This window comes from Pseudophryne corroboree, chromosome 1 (assembly GCF_028390025.1).
Source record: "Pseudophryne corroboree isolate aPseCor3 chromosome 1, aPseCor3.hap2, whole genome shotgun sequence".
Taxonomy (NCBI): Eukaryota; Metazoa; Chordata; class Amphibia; order Anura; family Myobatrachidae; genus Pseudophryne; species Pseudophryne corroboree.
In genome coordinates, this window is record NC_086444.1 from 232,120,895 (window position 1) to 232,143,751 (window position 22,857).

General features: G+C 48.0%; 1 pseudogene; it reads left to right on the top strand.

The window, feature by feature from the left end:
• The first annotated feature begins 19,434 nt into the window (after positions 1-19,434).
• LOC134953500 (5S ribosomal RNA) lies at positions 19,435-19,553 on the top strand (annotated as a pseudogene).
• Positions 19,554-22,857: the final 3,304 nt, after the last annotated feature.

The following is a 22,857-nucleotide window of genomic DNA, read 5'->3' on the forward strand; positions in this document are numbered from 1 at the left end:
GGAAAATCGGCGGCTGAAGACTTCTGTCTTCTCCAAGGTAGCGCACAGCACTGCAGCTGTGCGCCATTGCTCCTCATGCACACCACACACTGCGGTCACTGATGGGTGCAGGGCGCTGGGGGGGGGGGGCGCCCTGAGCAGCAATAATAACACCTTGGCTGGCAAAACTAACACCATATATAGCCCCAGAGGCTATATAGGTGTATATTAACCCCTGCCAGAAACGATAAAATAGCGGGAGAAAGCCCGCCGAAAAAGGGGCGGAGCCAACTCCCTCAGCACACTGGCGCCATTATTCCCTCACAGCTTCGCTGGAAGGAAGCTCCCTGGTTCTCCCCTGCAGTCCTGCACTACAGAAAGGGTAAAAAAGAGAGGGGGGGCACAATTTAGGCGCAGTATATATATATTATAGGCAGCTATAGGGGAAAACACTCTGTATAGTGATATCCCTGTGTTATATAGCGCCCTGGTGTGTGCTGGCATACTCTCCCTCTGTCTCCCCAAAGGGCTTTGTGGGGTCCTGTCCTTTGTAAGAGCATTCCCTGTGTGTCTGCTGTGTGTCGGTACTGCTGTGTCGACATGTATGATGAGGATAATGATGTGGAGGCGGAGCAAATGCCTGTGAATGTGATGTCACCCCCTGCGGGGTCGACACCAGTGTGGATGGACTTATGGAAGGAATTACGTGACAGTGTCAGCTCCTTACATAAAAGGTTTGACGACATAGGACAGCCGGCTACTCAGCTTGTGCCTGTCCAAGCGTCTCAAATGTCATCAGGGGCTATAAAACGCCCGCTACCTCAGATGACAGATACAGATGTCGACACGGATACCGACTCCAGTGTCGACGATGATGAGACGAGTGTACCCTCCAATAGATCCACCCGTTATATGATTGAGGCTATGAAAAATGTTTTACACATTTCTGATGATACCCCAGGTACCACAAAAAAGGGTATTATGTTTGGTGAGAAAAAACTACCAGTAGTTTTTCCTGCATCTGACGAATTAAATGAGGTGTGTGAGGAAGCGTGGACTTCCCCAGATAAGAAATTGATCATTTCTAAACGGTTAATGGCTGCGTACCCTTTCCCGCCAGAGGATAGGTCACGCTGGGAAACACCCCCTAGGGTAGATAAAGCATTGACACGCTTATCAAAGAAGGTGGCACTACCGTCTCCGGATACGGCCGCCCTAAAAGAACCTGCTGATAGAAAGCTGGAAAGTACCCTAAAAGCTATATACACACACACTGGCATTATATTGAGACCCGCTATTGCATCAGCTTGGATGTGCAGTGCTGCTGCTGCGTGGTCAGACTCCCTGTCGGAAAACATTGATACCATGGATAGGGACAATATTTTGCTAACGATTGACCATATAAAAGACGCGGTCTTATACATGCGTGATGCACAGAGGGATATTTGCCGGCTGGCATCAAAAATAAGCGCTATGTCCATTGCCGCCAGACGGGGGTTATGGACTAGGCAATGGTCAGGTGATGCCGACTCCAAGCGGCACATGGAAGTTTTACCCTATAAAGGGGCGGAACTTTTTGGGGAAGGTCTTTCAGACCTCGTTTCCACAGCTACTGCTGGGAAATCGACTTTTTTGCCACAGGCTACCCCACAGCAAAAGAAAGCACCGTATTATCAGGTACAGTCCTTTCGGCCCCAGAAAAATAAGCGGGCTAGAGGCTCATCCTTTCTGCCGAGGGGCAGAGGAAGGGGGAAAAAGCTGCAGCACACAGCTAGTTCCCAGGAGCAGAAGTCCTCCCCTGCGTCCGGTAAGTCCACAGCATGACGCTGGGGCTGCTCAGGCGGAATCGGGAACGGTGGGGGCACGTCTCAGGTTTTTCAGCACACAGTGGGCTCTCTCACAAGTGGATCCCTGGGTCCTTCAAGTAGTATCTCAGGGGTACAGGCTGGAATTCGAGACATCTCCCCCCCGCCGTTTCCTAAAATCTGCCTTGCCGGCAACTCCCTCTGCCAGGGAGGCAGTGTTGGTGGCTATTCAAAAACTGTATTCACAGAAAGTGATCGTCAAGGTACCCCTCCTTCAGCAAGGAAAGGGTTACTACTCCACAATGTTTGTGGTACCGAAACCGGACGGTTCGGTGAGACCCATCTTAAATTTAAAAGCCTTGAACACTTATATCAAAAGGTTCAAGTTCAAGATGGAATCGCTCAGGGCGGTTATTGCGAGCCTGGAGGAGGGGGATTACATGGTATCCCTGGACATCAAGGATGCGTACCTGCATGTCCCCATTTACCCTCCGCACCAGGAGTACCTCAGATTTGTGGTACAGGACTGTCACTATCAGTTCCAGACGCTGCCGTTCGGGTTATCCACGGCACCGAGGGTCTTTACCAAGGTAATGGCCGAAATGATGATACTCCTTCGCAAGAAGGGAGTTTTAATTATCCCGTACTTGGACGATCTCCTGATAAAGGCGAGGTCCAAAGAACAGTTGGTAGTGGGGGTGGCACTTTCTCAGGAAGTGCTACAACAGCACGGCTGGATTCTAAACATTCCAAAGTCACAGCTGGTCCCGACGACACGTCTTCTGTTCCTGGGAATGATTCTGGACACAGACCAGAAAAGAGTGTTTCTTCCACTGGAAAAAGCCGAGGAATTGTCATCTCTGGTCAGAGACATTCTAAAACCAGGAAAAGTGTCGGTACATCAATGCACACGAGTCCTGGGAAAAATGGTAGCTTCGTACGAAGCAATTCCATTCGGAAGGTTCCACGCAAGGACGTTCCAGTGGGACCTGTTGGACAAATGGTCCGGGTCCCATCTCCAGATGCAACAGCGGATAACCCTATCGGCCAGAACCAGGGTGTCGCTGCTGTGGTGGCTGCAGAGGGCTCATCTACTAGAGGGCCGCAGATTCGGAATACAGGACTGGGTTCTGGTGACCACGGATGCCAGCCTTCGGGGCTGGGGGGCAGTCACAAAGGGAAGAAATTTCCAAGGACTGTGGTCAAATCAGGAGATTTCTCTTCACATAAATATCCTGGAGCTAAGGGCCATTTACAATGCCCTAAGCCAGGCAAGACCCCTGCTTCAAAACCAGCCGGTACTGATCCAGTCAGACAACATCACGGCGGTCGCCCATGTAAACAGACAGGGCGGCACGAGAAGCAGGATGGCGATGGCAGAAGCCACAAGGATTCTCAGATGGGCAGAGAATCATGTGTTAGCACTGACGGCAGTGTTCATTCCGGGAGTGGACAACTGGGAAGCAGACTTCCTCAGCAGGCACGACCTCCACCCGGGAGAATGGGGACTTCATCCAGAAGTCTTCCAAATGCTAGTCAACCGGTGGGAAAAACCACAGGTAGACATGATGGCGTCCCGCCTCAACAAGAAGTTGAAAAGATATTGCGCCCGGTCAAAAGACCCTCAGGCGATAGCGGTGGACGCTCTAGTGACACCATGGGTGTACCAGTCGGTTTATGTGTTTCCTCCTCTACCTCTCATACCCAAGGTACTGAGAATAATAAGAAGGCGAGGAGTGAAAACCATACTCGTGGTTCCGGATTGGCCAAGAAGAGCTTGGTACCCGGAACTTCAAGAGATGCTTACAGAGGACCCTTGGCCTCTGCCGCTCAGACAAGACCTGCTGCAGCAGGGACCCTGTCTGTTCCAAGACTTACCGCGGCTGCGTTTGACGGCATGGCGGTTGAACACCGGATCCTGAAGGAAAAGGGTATTCCGGAGGAAGTCATCCCTACCCTGATCAAAGCCAGGAAGGATGTCACCGCAAGACATTATCACCGCATTTGGCGAAATTATGTTGCTTGGTGTGAGGCCATGAAGGCCCCGACGGAGGAATTTCAACTGGGTCGATTCCTGCACTTCCTGCAAGCAGGGGTGACGTTGGGCCTCAAATTGGGGTCCATAAAGGTCCAGATTTCGGCTCTGTCGATTTTCTTCCAAAAAGAACTGGCTTCACTGCCCGAAGTTCAGACTTTTGTCAAAGGAGTACTGCATATTCAGCCTCCTTTTGTGCCCCCAGTGGCACCTTGGGATCTCAATGTGGTTTTGGCATTCCTGAAATCACATTGGTTCGAACCACTTAAGACTGTGGATTTAAAATATCTCACGTGGAAAGTGGTCATGCTGTTGGCCTTGGCGTCGGCCAGGCGGGTTTCAGAATTGGCGGCTTTGTCTTGTAAAAGCCCTTATCTGATTTTCCATATGGATAGGGCGGAATTGAGGACTCGTCCTCAGTTTCTCCCAAAGGTGGTCTCAGCTTTTCACTTGAACCAACCTATTGTGGTGCCTGCGGCTACTAGGGACTTGGAGGATTCCAAGTTGCTGGACGTAGTCAGGGCCCTAAAAATGTATATTTCCAGGACGGCTGGAGTCAGAAAGACTGACTCGCTGTTTATCCTGTTTGCACCCACCAAGCTGGGTGCTCCTGCTTCTAAGCAGTCTATTGCCCGCTGGATTTGTAGCACTATTCAGCTGGCGCATTCTGCGGTAGGCTTACCGCAGCCTAAATCTGTAAAAGCCCATTCCACACGGAAGGTGGGCTCATCTTGGGCGGCTGCCCGAGGGGTCTCGGCTTTACAACTTTGCCGAGCAGCTACTTGGTCGGGGGCAAACACGTTTGCAAAATTCTACAAATTTGATACCCTGGCTGAGGAGGACCTGGAATTCTCTCATTCGGTGCTGCAGAGTCATCCGCACTCTCCCGCCCGTTTGGGAGCTTTGGTATAATCCCCATGGTCCTTACGGAGTCCCCAGCATCCACTAGGACGTCAGAGAAAATAAGATTTTACTCACCGGTAAATCTATTTCTCGTAGTCCGTAGTGGATGCTGGGCGCCCATCCTAAGTGCGGATTGTCTGCAATACCTGTACATAGTTATTGTTACAAAAATCGGGTTTTGTTGTAAACCATCTCTTCAGAGGCTCCATTTTGTTATCATACTGTTAACCGGGGTTCCTATCACGTGTTATATGGTGTGATTGGTGTGGCTGGTATGAGTCTTACCCGGGATTCAAAAATCCTTCCTTATTGTGTCAGCTCTTCCGGGCACAGTTCCTAACTGAGGCTTGGAGGAGGGTCATAGGGGGAGGAGCCAGTGCACACCAGATAGTCCTAAATCTTTCTTAGATGTGCCCAGTCTCCTGCGGAGCTGTCTATTCCCCATGGTCCTTACGGAGTCCCCAGCATCCACTACGGACTACGAGAAATAGATTTACCGGTGAGTAAAATCTTATTTTCCTCGACTCGAGGGTCCTCTCCATACACCGTATGGTACAGGGGTGGTCTTCGATTAATTCATCATACTTTAAATGCAGATTGTTTGAAATTGTTGCCTTTTTCTCAATGGACTGAAAAATACCCTGACTTGTCTATTTCGTTATTTTCATATTACCAAATGCGGAGTTATGTTTCTAGTGTGCTGTCCCGCTTAACCACTACCACCGTTCTCAATGCTTTAGACCCCTTGATTAGGACCTCAAATAGTAAGGTTTGCTCAACGTCTTTATTATATTCCCACATAAAGAAACAATTGAATTTGGATACTATACAGACAGGCATGGCAAAATGGACCATAGATTTACCTACTATCTCACTTCCCTCACTCTTAAATGCATTCACTCGACTTAACAAAACGTTGGTTTCTTCTTCATACATAGAAATGCAATATAAACTGCTGCACAGAGCTTATTACTCTCCGAAATTAAGAATGCTGATGGGTGCTTCTTCTGATTCACAATGTTTTAAATGCACGGCCTCTGATGCTGACCTATTCCACTGTATGTGGTGCTGTCCTGAGGTTAAGACATTTTGGATGACTGTATGTAAGTACATTACAGATACCTATGGCATTACCACTATCCCTACACTTGAATGGGCCCTTTGTGACATATACATAACCCCTGTACAGACCAGGCCACGAGCTGGTCAACGAATGTTATTGGCCAAAATTGCAGAAGCTGTGAGGAAGACTATTTTGTCTCAGTGGATCTCCTCTGACACTTTGACAGAGGCGGATTGGCCATAGGGTTTACAGGGAAGATTCCCGGTGGGCCGACGCACCCGCAGGGCCTGTTTTGTTTGAGGACATGTGGTCCTTTTTATAGACATAATTAATAAGATGCAAAATAATTTGCATATATGAAAATTACTTTGCCACTTAGCCTGTGATTGCAGATGATCTAGTGCATGCTCTGTCTGCCTGCTTGGCCGACATATAAGATTGAGTGAATAGTGATTGGGATACGGTTGGTGTAATAAGCAAGAAAATATATCTTTCTAAAGAATGATATAAATTCTGAAGATGTATCATATAATGTGCTCATAATATTTAATTTTATTTATTTTTAACTTCCCCCTTGATGCTGGACATGCCCTCTATCTGGAACGTCTTGGGGGGAGGGTGCTGCTGCCATGGCCTATGGCTAGACCTTACATCTCTCGTGCTGCCCATGTGGGGCCACTAGTACAAATTTTTCCAGGGCCGCTTTTTGTTCCCAATCCACCCCTGCACTTTGACATTATCGCTATTACTGCCCCGAATCTCTTACTTATTCCACATGGACTGGGTTTAGATGTCCCTTAATAAGGAACTAAAAGCAGAAAAGTTCTTTGACATTTGGCTGCCACATGTCAAATACTTGTCCCCTTCCCTTCGTAATACGCTGCGAACAGCAGTGTCTCTGACCACATGGTATAATCTCGAAGTACTTGCATCTGGTCGTCCTTCATTTTAAATTGAAGGGGGAAAAAAAGTACTATGTCTGTTTTTTGTTACCTTGTTTGTGTGGTGTTCACTCTATCGTTGGCAGTGTACCCTCTACTTAATACATCCTTTACTATGTGATGCCTGTGTTTTCTCATGTATTTGCTACTCTGCTTGGCACAATGTGTTTTCTCGATGATTCTACTGTATTTACCTTATCAATTGGACTTTGTAATTACATGTACAGTTCTCCAATAAAATATGTTTGAAAAGGCCACGGCGGCAAGCGGGTAGGAAGCAGGACATAGGAGCTCCCCGGATTATTAATCCTGATCCTCTCCTTGGGCTCCCCTAAGACTGCATTCCGGCGCCTACTACTCCTAGCCTCTCTGGGGAGGCGGCGGGCATCACTGAGAGACCTCTGCCTGCGTCTCCGGCCAGCGCCGTCTGCCGTCCGGACTTCAGGCCTAGGCCGCCAGCACATCCCCGGCCTCAATTTGCGGGACACGGCCGCGCTGCCGCGGGCACGCGCGAACGCGGACCCGCGGAGAAGACTGTTGCTATCTGCGGTGTGGGGTGAGCGGCGCCCTCCCCTTGCACCCCCTGGATCCCATACTTGGCTGCTCCTGTCCCCTGGCGCCCGGGATCAGTGTGACTGAGTGGAGGAGTTGAGGCTGTGGGCCCGGTGGCCATCTTGAAAGTACCTCCCTGCACTAATCCTCCTGCACTGCACTGCTCTGGGACTCTCGAGGGGCTGCAGGGCTGGATGGAGTGATTCAGGACACGCTGCCCTGTTTCTCATTGCCCAGCCTATATTACAATATAACATTTCCCCTTGGATCCCCCTGGCCCCCCTCCCCTCTATGATTCATTACAGGATGCCTGGGGCCCTGGTGCATTGCTGATACTGCAATTACTGTCCATTGCTGAACTTCATGACACTGAATACCTGGGCTGTGAGTGCTGCTTGTACATTGATATTATGGTGAGGGGTGGTCAAAGCGTGGCGGCGGCTAAATTGGAGAAGTTCGTCCGCCAGCCTCCCACCCAGCCGACGCAGTCCTCTCCTAAAACCTCCCCTTCTACCCGACCCGTTCCCCCGGCCGGGGCCGATTCGGGTGCGGACATGCAGCCATCTGCCCCTTCCATTCAACAAGTCCTGGAGGCCATAGCGGCTAGCGAACAACGCCTGTCGGACAAAATGGAGAAGGTGCAGTGCGATTTATCACTGTTACGCTAGGATGTCCAGCATGTCCGAGAGAGAGTGGGCGAAACAGAGACGCGGGTCTCCAACCTAGAGGACCTCACTGGCCCCTTGCAGCGGCCTGTGTCTGCTGTCTCCCAACAAGTTTCGGCTATGCAATCTAAACTCCTGGATATGGAGGGACGCCTTCGCAGAAACAATGTGAGATTCGTGGGCTTGCCTGAAAAGAAGGAAGGGGCACATCCCGAGGATTTCCTGGAGTCCTGGCTGAAAGAGGCGTATGACGCTGAATCCTTTACGCCCCAGTTTGCGGTGGAACGGGCGCACCGGGTGCCATTCCAGCCTCTGCCCCCGGGTGCACCTCCGCGAACATTTATTGCCAAGTTTCTGCACTATAAAGACCGGGACTCCGTCCTGCGCCTGGGCCGAGTGAAGGGCCCCCTGCTTCGAAATGGTGTCCGGGTGTCGGCGTTTCCAGATTTTGCAGCGGATGTCCAAAAGGATCGGGCCCAGTTTCTGCCCATCAAGCGGCGTCTTCGTGACCTGAGTCTTCCCTATTCGATGCTGTTTCCCTCCAGGCTGCGTGTGGTGGCGGACGGGGAAACTAAGTTCTTCAGTTCTCCGAGGGAGGCGGTGGCCTGGCTGAACAGATACGCTCCGGGTACCCGCCAGATGGCTCCGGACTGACATCCAGTGTCCTTTCTACACCGGCCTACAATATGCAAGTATAAGTCCAGGGAGCTTCCCTTTGAATTAGTTGTTCTGGACTTTGCTGGGTAGTGACTTTTACGCATCGGGTTTTGTATTGTGGGGTTTTGTTTGAATCTGTATGCTACGCATAGCATTGCCGTAGGCTTTCAGATCACCAAGATTCTGTTTGGGATATGTGTATGCCACAATTCGGGGAGGTATACGGGGAGGGGGGATGTTGTTGGGATGATGTTTGTTTTTCTGTTGTTTTTCTATTCCTTTTTTTCACAGTTTTTTGTTTTCCATATGGCTATTTACCAAATTGTGAGGTGACGAGGTGCTATTTAAGTGGGTCTGGCTCGGGACTTGGGGCCTGCGGATGATATGGTTCCAGGGATGGTACTAAATATGGGCAGATAGATACTTGGATAATGGTGATGGGGGGGTTCCTTTCTCACCCTGTGGGGTCTCTGAATGCTGTGTCTCAGATGACACAAAGGACGACATGTCTGCCCTAAAGATTTTGGCATGGAATGTCCGGGGCATTAATAATAACGTGAAGCGATCCTTAGTATTCCAAATGATTAAGAAATATGGCCCGGATATCATCTGTCTGAGTGAAACTCACCTGGAGGGAAATAGACTATTGTCGCTCCGCAGGCCTTGGGTAGGCTGGGCGTATCACTCCTCCCACTCCTCCTCTTCCAGGGGGGTGTCGGTCGTGATAAAGAGAACTGTACAGTTTGAATTAATTACGGTAAACACGGATCCAAATGGTAGGTTCGTGTTTCTGGAATGCAAGCTGAACTCCCGTAATTTCTTTATTTTGTCTGTTTATGTTCCTCCCCCGTTCTCATATGATGTCCTGCAGAAGGCAGCCTCATTTATTGCTTCCTCTCCACATACTCCTGTTCTTTGTTTAGGGGATTTTAACAACGTGTTGGACGCCTCTCTGGATAGATGGAGGTCTTCTCGGGATTCAGGGGCGGGGGGTGGCCAATCTATATCCCAGTCTAAGTTTACGGATTTTATAGATAGCATGCAATGGGTGGTTGTCTGGAGGGCTCGCTACCCTTCGCTTAGGCAGTACTCATGTTTTTCCAGTACGTACGGCTCCTTCTCCAGAATCGACCTGGTCCTGGTCTCGCCCAAGCTCCTACCTAGCATAACGGATGTTCATTATGAGGCACGGGGGGTGTCCGATCATTCGCCCCTGTTGCTGTCTCTCGATGTGGAGTGCCGGAGGGGACAGTCATATTAGAAGTTGCACCAGTCCTGGCTGGTTCAGCTGGGAGAGTGCCCGGATTTACCTTCTAGATGGGAAGGTTTCTTTGCAGATAACGCGGGCTCGGCCCCCACACCGGTTGTATGGGATGCGTTCAAAGCTTATCTACGTGGTACACTGATAGGCAAAATAGCTGCCCGCAAGATAGAGTACAGAGCGACGGAGAGACAGCTTAAATCTGAATATAGGGATCTAGAGACCCGCTATTTGACTCAGGGAACCTCTGCGCTAAAGGCAAGGTGGCTGTTAGCTCAGGAGGCCTGGCTGGCTCACCTTTCGGATAAAAATGCACGCTCCCTTTTGTTTAGGGCCACCAATATCTATATGCAGGCGGACAGGCCAGGTAGTTTATTGGCCCATTTGGTGCATTACGACCGTCCTGGGTCCACGATAGTGCAGATGTCTGGCCCTGACGGCTCCATAGTAGATAATACCCCCGACATAGCGCAGATGTTCCTTTCATACTTTAAAGAGGTTTATGACTCTCAGTCGACGTGCTCCGTGGAAGACTTAGACCTGTACCTGTCCAATATACCCCTTCCCAGGCTTTCCCCCGAGGCTAGGGATATTCTAGACGCGCCCTTGACTTTGGAGGAGGTGACGGCGGCGGTGGGAATGTCTCCCAGTGGCAAATCTCCGGGAAGCGATGGCATCCCCACTGAGCTGTATAAACAATACATACAGTTCTTTGGCTCCAGGCTGTATGAGATGTATACAGACATATTTGCCACTGATTAACTTCCTCCCTCAATGTCTGAGGCCGTAATTATAGTACTGCCAAAGCCCGGTAAGCACCCCAAACTAGTGGAGTCCTATAGGCCGATCTCCCTTATCCCTACCGATGCCAAGATCCTTGCAAAAATCCTTGCGGTTTGGCTTAACTTGGTCATTACATCTATAATACACCAGGATCAGTCTGGCTTCATGCCAGGGAAATCCACGTCCATTAATTTGTGCAGGCTATACACTATCTTGCAGGCTCCCCATGACTTCCCCTCGGACGCGGTTGTGGTTTCACTGGATGCGGCTAAGGCATTCGACAGTGCCGAATGGCCATATCTATGGAGGGTCATGACATGTATGGGCTTCGGCCCTAATTTTATACGATGGATCAAATTGCTGTATCAAAGCCCACGCGCCAGGATCTTGGTTAATGGCTATGTTTCTTCCTCCTTTACTTTGACTCGGGGCACCAGACAGGGATGCCCCCTCTCCCCAGCCTTGTTTGCCATAGCCATCGAGCCCTTGGCTTGCTTGGTTAGATCGCACCCGGACATTGGGGGAGTTGACACGGGTCCATGTACTGACAAAATAGCCCTTTATGCAGACGACCTGTTACTTTTCTTACACGACTACAGTGTGGATATGCCTGCCTGTAGTGTTGCAGGTCATAGAGACCTTTGGCGACTTTTCTGGTCTCCGCATAAACTGGTCCAAATCATCTATAATGCCCATTATGGGCTCTCCTCCCCGGGCTCCGAGGATTTCCCTGCCGCTGAGCTGGACAGGCCAGTTTAAATACCTTGGGATCCAGGTTACTAATGACCCTTCGGACTTTATATCCTTGAACCTTGACCCACTTGTACAGATGATTGTACGCAAGTCGAGGACTTGGTGTAAACTCCCGCTGACAATGACAGGTAGGGTTAGCCTTATTAAGATGATAGTTCTGCCCAAATTACTGTATGTTCTTTCGCAATCCCCTATATACATATTCCCGGCCTTCTTCAAGAAATTAAACAGTATACTAACATCTCTGATATGGGCCAATAAAAGGCCTCGAATAAAGTTAAATACCCTCACTAGACAAAAAGTTGATGGCGGATTGGCCTTGCCTCACTTCCAACTATATTACTATGCGGCCCAGCTGGCACACATCAGTATCTGGTTGCGGGGAGGAGAGGAGGCCGGTCTGTGCTGGGCGTTTCTCCGATGTTACTACCCGGACCTTTCTCCGGTGCAGATTCTAGTGGGGGGGAGCGCTTCTCGGCTGTCCCCTCCTATTATTTTTCAAGCCATGAAGATTTGGCTAGCTTTAATGCGTATGCTTGGGTACGATAGCATGGACCCGGATACTCCCCTTTGGCACTCTGCATCATTCCATGAATTGGGGTCTCTGGAGGGGGGGGGGGGGGGGGGCATATTCTGTAACTTCCATATTCCAGTTGTATAACAATGGTACAATGAAGTCCTTTCAGCAACTAAAGGAAGAGTTTGGTCTCCCAAACACTTACTTTTATAGATTTTTATAGCTCAGGCACGCTTTACAATCGCAGTTCGGGGATTCTCCCCCGGTGCTCCTCCCCTTCCCCATAAAGACCTTTCTATGCTCATTGGGTTGGGTCAAGGTGATCTCCTTCACTTACTCGTACCTTATAAAAACAATTCATGCAGACCCGCTCTCGAACCTTCGGGAACGCTGGGAGCGTGATCTGGGCCCCATGGATGCGGAGGACTGGGAGGTGGCACTGGGGAATTCGAGCCAGGTCACCAAATCACTACGGTTCCAACAAATCCAAATCTTTATATTGCATAGATCATATATGACACCGAACAGGCTGGCCAGATTTGGGGCTGGTGGCGCTGCCGCTTGTCCTAAGTGCGGGGCCGCTGGCGGATCATTCTGGCACCTGGTGTGGGAGTGTCCATCCTTGCAGGCGTTTTGGGCTGGGGTCGGGTCGATTCTGGAACATACGGGAATACCGAGAGGTATGCTGACTCCAAGATTTTGCATTCTCGGAGTGGGAGGAACTGACTCGGGGCTTAAGTGGGAGGACTTGTATGCACGTAGTATCTGCGCCCTCGCCAAGGTGTGCATTGCGCGGACATGGATGGCTCCACATTCCCCTACGATGTCTGCATTTAAGGCCCTGGTGAATGACACAGTATTGAAGGATAGGTACATTTATATGAAATCTAATGCCCTCTCTAAACACGAAAAGATATGGTCCTCTTGGATTAACTCTATTTATTCCTTTCCTGCCCTTAGAATTTAAAGATTTATAATTTAACCTAAATTACCGTACGCCTTTTACAACGGCCCGGTTGTCTGGGACTCGTGGGAACGAGCCAGGCTCTTCTCCCATATTCTACACTATAGGGATAATGCACCTCACCCCGCATAACTGTAGGAATGTAGGCTTGACGGAGTTGTTTTGTTTATGGTTTATGCTACCTTTATTTTATTTTTTTCTTTCTCTTTTTCTCTCAGGTGTTTTGTAGGCTGTATTAGGCCTCATAGTTGGGGGGGGGGGGGGGGGGGTTTATCGCAGTATCTCGGGGAGAAAACAAGAAATGTTAGTATGTGTTTTGAATCTTGTTAGCAGACTTCAGAGAATCTGGTATCTGTGGGTTGACACTATATGGACCCGCGACTACTTGTTGTACCACGCATATACATATATTGTTGAGAAGGATCTGTCCATGCATATATTGTATAACAATAATTGAAGTTCCCAGTATACACTGAAATGTCTGTAATGATTTCATTCTTGTTGAATAAAAATACTCTATAAAAAAAAAAAAAAATGTTTGAAAAACAAAACAAAAACAAAAGTAGAACAGTGCTGGTATAACAATGCCCTTTCTCATACTCCCCCAGAGACCTGGCAACACATAGCTCACCAGCATAGGTGATATCACCGTAAAAAGCTACTTACATAAGAGCCGCCATTTATCAAGCCTTGGAGAGTGATAAATAACACGGTGATAAAGTACCAGCCAATCAGCTCCTAACTTCCATGTCAGAGGCTGTGTTTGAAAAATGACAGTTAGGAGCTGGTTGGTTGGTACTTTATTACTGTTCAATTTATCACTCTCCAAGGCTTGAAAAATCTGGGCCAAGGTTAGTGATTTGGAGAGTGATTAACGAGAGTCAGAGGAAAATATAAATTATTGACAGTTATACAAACCCGTCATCATCCTACTTAAAATACTGGCAGGGATTCAACTAAAAATATCCACCCCTTTCGGGCCGTCTATCTATCTATTTATATACACAGGCGGATTGGGATGGAAAACCAGCTTGGGAAATTTAGGGAAGCAGCCCTAACGGGGGTGGGGTCTGTTGAGGGGGTGGGGTCTTTCGACGGGTAGGAATCCCTCCTCATAGTTCCTGATTCTGAATTGGATGCAGTTGCTGCCTTCCTTAAGTCTTTTGCTGCATTTGCGGCTTTATGCTAATGCCCAGAGCCAGATTAAGGTATGCATGGGCCTGGAGCTGAAATTTATGAAGGGCCTATTATGTGCTGCAGCAGGAGGTGTGACCAGTGATGTGGGAACTTAGCTCTCTCACTGCCACCTTCCTCCATATCTGATTGTTGCTTCCTCCATTCCCACCCACCTCCCTGAAAATCTCTATGACTGCCTCCTCCATAGCGCTCTCCTTACCCCATCCAAAGCTGTCTCATTGCTAGTTCCCTCCATATCTCACTGCCCACCGCATTGCTTACTCTGTCCCATCCCAGCTCACTCTGTTCCGCTCACATGCCCCCATTACACCTCACTGCCTCCTGACTGCTTACACTGCCCCATCACACCTCACTCCCCCACAACAGCTCATCCTACTCTCCACACACCTTACTGCTACCCCTGCAGCTCACACTGTCCAATCACACCTGCCTGCTTGCCCTGCTGCTCACTGCCACCCTCATACCTCACAGTGTCTTTTCACACCTCACTGCGCACCTTGCAGCTCTCTCCCCCACAGCCACAGCTCACTTTTCTCCCCTCACACTATACTGCTTCCCCTGCAGTTCACTGACACCCTCGTGCCTCACACTGCCCCCCTCACAGATCAGTTTGCAGCTTGCACTGCTCCCATCACACCTCACTGGTCAACCCGCAGCTCACTCCCAGACCACAGCTCATAACCAATTTGATGCCCCAGGGAAGGTTTCTATTGGTGCCCCCAGCAGATAAGCCCCCCTTCCCCGGTGCAATGCACTGGCTGCACTGCTGCTAGTTCCACCTCTGACCCAGCACCCTTTGCTAGCATAGCACCCAGCAGCACAGATTGGCCACCACCATGACTCCACTGACTCAACAGAAAATGAGAAAGATAAGTAATGGGAGTGGGGAAACGTGAAAGAAGGTGTGTAGGGCAAGAGGAAAAGTGTGAGGGGCACAATGGTAAAAATGGGTGATTGTGCAATTGCAGCAGCTGGTAGGGAGGGCATATATAATAAGAGGACTAAATGGAGACAGATAGACATATAAAGGAGAAATATACAAAATCGCAAATGGGGACAGATGGAGAGAAATAAGCAGACAGAGGAGACACTGATACTGGGGAAGGGTAGAGGAATGGACATAGACAGTAGGGCAGTGTGGAAGGCATATATAGAAGGAAAGAGGCTGGCACAGACAGGGCAAGGGCAGAGAGGCTGGCTGACACAAGGCAAGGGCAGAGAGGCAGGTGCAGATAGGACAAGGGCAGACAGACAGGTGCAGACAAGGCAAGGGAAGACAGGATGCAACAGATAGGAAGAGGCTGGTGCAGATAGGACAAGGGCCAATAGGCTTCAGCAGAGAGGGCAAGTGAGAGGCTAGAACAGATAGGGGTAGGCTTGGACTGGCCCACAGGGGTATGGGGGAAACCACCGGTGGGCCCCATACCTGCCTGGGGGCCCATCTCCTGCTCTAAGGATCAGGTTCCAGACTGTGCACTTGAATTATACATCATACATATGTTACCTTACACTGGACTATGGTGTATTTTCTACAGTGCCTTGCTGTTATTAATCTGTTATTAATCTGGTACATTATCATGCATGCAGCATCTGAATTTACTGTATATATTTATGAAGGGGCCCAGATGTTGCACTCTCTAATGGTTAGTCAAACCAATGATATGGCAGGCGACACACTCTCCTCCGGCTGGCCACACCCCTGAACATGGGCCCCTACCACTGCATTTCCCCGGTGGGCCCTACATGCCCCAGTCCGACACTGGGTAGAAGGTAGAAGGGGGGGGGGGGCTGGACTGCACAACCTATTACTAAAGATTTCAAGAGGTGCTATCATGCTGAGGCTTCTAATACTATGCTGGAGGAAGCAGGGGCGTAGCCAGAACTTTCTGGGCCCCATAGCAACATTTTGAAAGAGGCCTTGTCCTGATGCTTCTAGAGAGACACCTCACCGCAGCAGGTTTAATTTTATGCCCCATAGTAGTGCCCTAGTTCACGTTATGTTACGTTATGTGGCTGCCAGTACACATTATGCAACACAGTACCCCCAATTCACATTATGACATAGTTTCCCCAGTTTTTATTATGCCACATTACAGTGCCCCCAGTTGATATTATGCCACGCTATAGTGCCTCCACTTCATTTTGTGCACCAGTTAATATTATGAAACATTATAATTCCCTCCAGTTCATTTTATAACACATTACAACGGACAGGTCCCAGGCAGGGCCGGCGCCACCATTAGGCAGCTGCCTATGGACGCCGGCCACTGGAGGGCGGCACACAACGCTGCTGATGAATGCTGCCTTCATAATTCCTTTAGCTGTGCTCCTCCTCTTCCTTAAGAGATGAAGAGCACGGATGTTGTGGCCACCTATCAGCTGTCACTCCCACTCCTCCCTCTGCAAACCTCTCTCTCTCCTCCCGCAATAGCATCCGAGCTTCCGCGACCTCACCCGCCTCCTCTCCTCCTGCAATTGCTTACCGCATATTACCGCCCCCGCCCCCCCTCATCCCCCATCACAAATCGGATCTGATCTCCTGATCCGATCTGCGGTACAGTGCACTTTCGGTTTCTGTCCTTGGACAGCCTCTCCCGCGCGGCCGCTACCTGATGTCCCAGTGCACATGCCGCAGTGTGACTGACACAAGCGCCGCCCTGTAGTACAGCTGCCTGCAGAAGCCGCGCTCAGCTCCGTGAAGGCAGATGATGATCGTGACTGAGTGGCGGGATGTGGCGGCTGCTGCTGCTGCTGATCGGGGAAGGGGTGCCCATGTCCTGCAGTGCTGAATAAAAAGGTATGCACTGCCACAATGACAATTTTAGCAAATTCAATTTGGTGACTTGATACTGTATATATATCTCTATGTTTGTATTTATATACTAGTTTCAGACAGGTCACCTCAGTCAATCCCTGCCCCTGCTTGGCTCCACCCCCTCTCTGCTGTTTACCCCAGCCTTCCCTTTCATGGCTCAACTCCCCCTCCTTCCTCCCATCACTTCTCTGTCCCAGTCTATCCCAAGGCGATCCTGCACATTCATCCCAACTTCTTCCCTCCCACTCCCCAGTCATGGTTCAGTCACAAACCCTTCACCCGTACTCCTCCCACACTCACTAACCCTGGTGACCAGTCAACCTCTCTGCAGCTGTCCCGTCTCACACGTGTGTGTGTGTGTGTGTGTGTGTGTGTGTGTGTGTGTGTGTGTGTGTGTATATATATATATATATATATGTGTGTGTGTGTATGGGATGGCATCGGTATCCTGGCGCTTTGGATGCCAGCGCTGAGAGAAGACCAACAGCGGTATCCCGATACATAGAATCCCAACACCTGCTAGGTAAGTACTCTAACCCTCCCCTTCTGTCCTCCTAATCCCAACCCTCCTAACCCTTCTTGTAGTGCCTAAACCTAACTCCCCCCTTCCCCCGCAGCCTAACCCTCCCTGCCATACTTACGATCGAGATGCCGTCAGTAAGAATTCCGGCACCGATATTGTGATTGATGTTGGGATCCTAGCGTCAGTCTACTGGCCAGTGTTGGGATTCCAGCATCCCAGTATTCCAACTGCCGGTGGTATGCTAACTGGATCATTATCTATCTATCTATCTATCTATCTATCTATCTATCTATCTATCTATCTATCTATCTATCTATCTATAGTAATGTGGGTGGCACTCCGAATCACCCAATGAAATACTGCAGACATACATTAGACTAAATTGCGGTTAACTTTTCAGGGACCTTATTACTGTGCATGTGGTTCTTCTGACTTTGAATGGGTTCGGTATGCTTTACCGCCGTTCAGGATTCTGGCAGTCAGGAGACCGACGCTGGGATCCCATCAGGCAGAATGCCAGTAGGGAGCGCAGTGCGTCCCCACGTGGGCTCACTTCGCTCGCCACACTATTCTATTCCCCATCAAGTGGTGGCGTGGACCACCACAGGAGTAGGAATACCAGGCCTCGTTCGGAATTCCGACCGCCGGCATTTTTCCGGGTGTTGGGATTCTGGCACCAGTATCTTGAACGCCGGGATTCCAACAGCCGGTAAATTGATGGCATCACATATATGTGCGTGTGTGTAATATGTTTATGCGATTTATGGCACTGCAGCGTGCACATGTCCACTATCTCTTTGTGTAGATTTAGACCCTTACCAGGCCATTTAATTTATTTTGATCTCTGTATATTTGGCCACTGTTGCGTACACTGGGCTCTTTACTAGCTTTTGCCCATTTGTACCTGCTAGTTAGTGCACCGGTGTGTGTTCAGGGTTTTGGTATTGTCCACCTTTGGAGATCCTATTAACCCTCTTTGAGGTCTGTGTGACATTACGCAGGGGTTGGGTATATCCGTTTTACATGGCACTGCTGTGTGCTCTTATTTATCACATTTGTCTTTTTTTGGATTATGTTTGTTTTGTATGTGTATTTTATATTTGTATTTCTATTTTATTTTTTAATTTGTTACTTTTCATTTTTTTGTTTCATAATTTTCTTGTCCTTTTGTATTTCACATTCTGCAATTTTGTGTATTGTCATGTGTTTTATCAGCTGGCGTGATGTTTCTTCTATTACTGCTATGTTAACAGAAATTTGGTTTGGTTCCGCACAGGAAAAATGTGGTAATGATGAACATAGATTAATACACAGATTGTAGAAAACTGCACAGTGAACAAGCCACCCTGGTGAAACGGTCCGTCTGTGCTCAGTGATGCTGAACTCTTTCTAGCTCAGATCACTTTTAAGACTCCCTGGTATTGTATGTGCCCATTTGGACTCCAGTTATTTAACTGATACTGATATATAATCAATATTGTTTTTTTCCATGTTTGCTATTTTTGATCCTTAATTATTGTTCTAAACCATTTTCTGGTATTTCCTTTTAAATGTAATACTTTTTTGCAGAATCCTTTCTGCATAAACAGGGTCTTATACCCATTTTGGTAAGCCTTTACCATGCAGCCTGTGTTTACTTTCCTTTTTCCAATTAATCGTTGATTTCATGATTGTTTTATTTCATAATTTACTTAATTTTTTGTTAATTTGTGATCTCACCACATTACCATTTCTTCTCCTTCTTCTAATTTTCCCACCACCCTTTTTTTCAATAGGTAAGCCTAACCCACCTCTCTCATCCACTGTCCGCTATATATCTATATAAGACAGTGGACAGCAGAAGGCAGGGTTTCCTCCCTATTCTGAGCATATCTCACTTCTATTTTTAGTACCCTCTCATCCAGATGCGAGACCACTCTCTGCAATGCTCACAGCAACAGAGAATCTGCGCTAGAAACTGGACAGCAGAAGTACCTTGTTGCTCACTACTCATTACACTCTCTCATTTGTGTCCTAGTGTTTATTACTGCCATATTTCAGCAGCAACGCCCAATCTCATCCGACCTTGGAAGCTAAGCGCTGATAAGCCTGATCAGTACCTAGTAGGGTGACCTCTTGGGAATATCAGGTGCAGTAAGATTGTGACCTCTGATCACAAACAGCAGAAGTGTTAGAGCAACTTCTGAAACTTACCTATTCCTTATCCAACTTTCCCGCAAATCTTCTATTTATCTACAATTGGCTTTGCCTTTAGGCTTATTTATCAATGCTCTTTTGTATCTTTAATAATCATACTTTTATCTTAAATGCTTTGTTATCTATAAGGATCTAGCCTTTTAGCAAACAGAATCTCTACCAGGTGATTACCCTCAGTCATTTGACATTTCAATTATGAACCTTTGTGCCTCTCATCTATTCTCATGAGGTTTTAGACTAGGTGCTTACCTACAATTATCACTGCGGTGATTATATGTACATATCATTTACCTCTACTCCAATTTAGAATTTTGATTAACTCAGGCACCTTAATAATATTAATTTTTTGTAATTTTTTATGTTTTTCAGTATATTTTTCACCACAGGTGCCCATCATTTTGTATCAGGCTTATCCTGATTTCTGTCAATATATATGTTTACTTTGTGTTCTTGAACAATTTTTTTGTATCAAACTCCTCATTACTTTTATTCGTTATTAATTAAATGTTAAGTTTTAATAAACTTATTTCAAATTTCTAAGCGTGCCCCAACACAGAGTCTTTCTTTTTTCTTCTCTTTGCTTATCTATTACTGCTATGCCATGTGCTGTGGTATATTATACTATTAATTGTCGTATGGCTTGTCTTATTGGTGATACCCACTGTGCTGTTATTGCATTATTAAAGTTCTTCTCCCACATATGTCCTTTTCATGCTGTCCTGTATGTTATCAGTCTTCTGCACTAGATTCCCTATTTTTACCACATACTGACAGCCTCTGTGCTGTCGGAGTTTACGTTATCTTCCTTTGTAGGGCTGCACGCCACTATGTTGCTATTTTGTTTGTATATGTTGTTATTTTGTTTCTGTCTGTAGTTACTATGTTTCAAGATCTTTGTTTCTAGTATTGCCATGCATACCCCCGCTGATGTTTCACCACTATTGCAGATACAGGACGCCAGAAATTATAGGGATTAATCTGTTGCCTGTGCACCTCCAATACATACCCCGCTCATTGTATATGCCACAGAGAGCCACACTGCTGTAGTCAGCACGGACGGTGTAATGGTTAGCATTACCGCCTCACAGCACTAAGGTGATGGGTTTGATTCCCCCCATGGTCCTAACTGTGTGGAGTTTGTATATTCTCCCTGTGCTTGCGTGGGTTTTCTCCGGGTACTCCGGTTTCCTTCCACAATCCAAAAATATACTGGTAGGTTAATTGGCTCCCAACAAAATTAACCTTAGAGTGAATGTGTGTGCGTGTACAAGTGGTAGGAAATATAGATTGTAAGCTCCACTGGGGCAGAGACTAATGTGAATGGCCAAATATCCTCTCTGTAAAGCGCTGCGGAATATGTATTACAAATAACTGGTAATAATAAATAATAGTCATGTGGGGTCGTTGCCACACAAAGAGCTGCAGAGAAGGGGGCAGGTGTAATGTTGGTGTGAGCAAGGACAGTATGCCACGTTGGAAAGACCTTGTACTGTCAAGGTCCGCACTAGCCGCGCCGAGAGCGCTTGTTCGGTACAGATGTAGCCACAATGAGCATGGCTACATCTGTATAACAGTCACATTAACAAGGGGTTTGTTCATTCATAGACTCTCACATTGCACTGTTCATGTAAGCGGGGGAAATGGAGATTTATGAAGGTAGGTTCTAGTCAAACAATATATAGAGGCCACACCCCTTGTGCAGACCACACCTCCACAACACTGGTTACACCCCCCACATCACTAGTCACACCTTTGCTGTGCTGGTCACACACCCTGCGGCAGCACACTACAGGCCCTTCATAAATTTCAGCTCCAGGCACATGTGGACATTAATCTGGCAATGGGCGGGATACCTGTCTTGAAGTTGTGTTGGGATGACAGACAGAGGAAAGTCACATGTGCAGGCTCTCTCTGTCCTGTGCCTGTGTCAGCACAGCCTGTCTCTCTCATCAAAGCAAAAGACAGGCTGTATTATTTTTTTGCTCTTCTGTTACCAAGTTGAATATTAGGCTCTGGGTTTATATATATATATATATATATATATATATATATATATGTATGTATGTATGTATGTATGTATGTATGTATGTATGTGTGTGTGTATATATATATATATATATATATATATATATATAAAGGGTGACAAAGCTGGGAGCAGGGCCGGATTCTAAGAAGGGTGACAGGGGTGGACATTCCAGGGCCCAAACACAAAGTACCCCAAATCAGCCCCTGGCACTGCAAAAAAAAAATTGGAGCACGGCATTTAGCTGTGTCTCCATTCTACCCCCCTCTTTGTCCACCAAGGATCTTCTCACACTGCCCAGGTCAATTTTGCGGGAAGTCAAATCCTGCAAGACACTGTCCTGAAGCATGAAGGGGATTCAGCCCCCTCACCTGCTCCACCTCTGGCTGAAGGCGTGCGCTGTGTGGTATGCGGGCATTGGCTGGAAGAGAAGTAGAATCATCTCTCACTCCTGCACCTGTGTCTATATACCCGCATCGCTACTTGTTCCCTTCCTCCAGTGGGACCAGTGCTTAGTAGATGGCTCTGTGCTACTGGCGCTAGGGGATGAGACGGCATGACATCTCATCCCGCAAAAAGGCGACGGTGTGGGACTTTGGAGACTCGAGAAAGATTCTGAATCTGCCTGACCGTGGTGGGACCTGCAAGTCAGCACTAAGGTCAGTGAGGGGGAGACAAATATATATATATATATATATATATATATATATAATCAGGCTTACCATCTATAGGGAAATAGGCATTTATACACAAGGATAGGTTCTACCTATTATTACCAGTTATTACCACTTATTTATATAGCGCATACTGTACATATTCCACAGCACCTTACAGATAATAATTGGCCATTCACATCAATCAGGACGCCGCATCCATACTTGCACCTCAGGGACTGGGTAGTGGTGGTTGCGTGGGGGGAGAGGGGAGAGTGGGGGGGGGGGGGGGTTATGGCTGAGGTTTTGCCTAGGGTGCCAAAAACCCTTGCACCGGTCCTGGTCCCAGGGCATACTTAGACGTATTGCAGACCACAAGGTAAAAGTTTGTAAGGGCCCCTTTGTACCACCCAATGGTGAAAATGTATATAACACATGTAACTGTGACAGGGAAGGTGGCCCCTCTCAGCTCTGGGCCCCATAGCAGCTGCACTCCCTGCACCTATGGTAGCTACGCCCTTGAGAGGAAGAGAGATGCAGATGCACACTCTTAGCACTAAGAACACTGATAG